Source organism: Octopus bimaculoides, chromosome 5 (genome assembly GCF_001194135.2).
Source record: "Octopus bimaculoides isolate UCB-OBI-ISO-001 chromosome 5, ASM119413v2, whole genome shotgun sequence".
Lineage (NCBI taxonomy): Eukaryota > Metazoa > Mollusca > Cephalopoda > Octopoda > Octopodidae > Octopus > Octopus bimaculoides.
Window position 1 is genome coordinate 14,878,083 of NC_068985.1, and position 888 is coordinate 14,878,970.

The window sequence follows — 888 nt, forward strand, 5'->3', positions numbered from 1 at the left end:
TCTTACTTCTTGTTGTGCCTGTAATTCAAACGGTCAGCCTTGTCACACTGTGTCACGCTGAATATCTCCGAGAACTACGTTAAGGGTACACGTGTCTGTGGAGTGCTCAGCCACTTGCATGTTGATTTCATGAGCAGGCTGTTCCGTTGATCGGATCAACTGGAACCCTCGACGTCGTAACCGACGGAGTACCAACAACAACAAATATTAACTGAGAACTTTCAAACAACTTACAAAAACAATTAAAAGGGAAGATAAAGCTATAATTAGAGACTGCGGATGTTGTGGATATAACAAAACTGAGCTATGGGATGATGTAAAGCCCTCATCTTAACCAGATTGCAGCCGTGACATTACAAGTTTTCCACAAGCAATCAACATCAAATTCAGAAAGATATTGACTTGGGCAAATGTTATAGGATTTGAAGTAGTAATAGAGAATGATATTAAGTTGCTAGTTGTTGTCGTTGGTACTCCGTCGGTTACGACGACGAAGGTTCCAGTTGATCCGATCAACGGAACAGCCTGCTCGTGAAATTAACCTACAAGTGGCTGAGCACTCCACAGACACGTGTACCCTTAACGTAGTTCTCGGGGGAAATTCAGCATGACACAGAGTGCTTCAAAGCTGACCCTTTGAAACACAGGCACAACAGAAACAGGAAGAAAGAGTGAGAGAAAGTTGTGGCCACCATCCCTTGCCGGAGCCTCGTGGAGCTTTAGGTGTTTTCGCTTGTAGTAACGCCTTGTCTCGTGCGCATGCGTAGTCATCAATATCCAAGTTTGGCGCCCTGATTCTTACTCTTTCTCGGCCGGCCGGCCATGAGCATGGACGTGTCAAGCTGTCTCTCCATCATTTCAACTCTGGGGACAGCTCACATCAACATT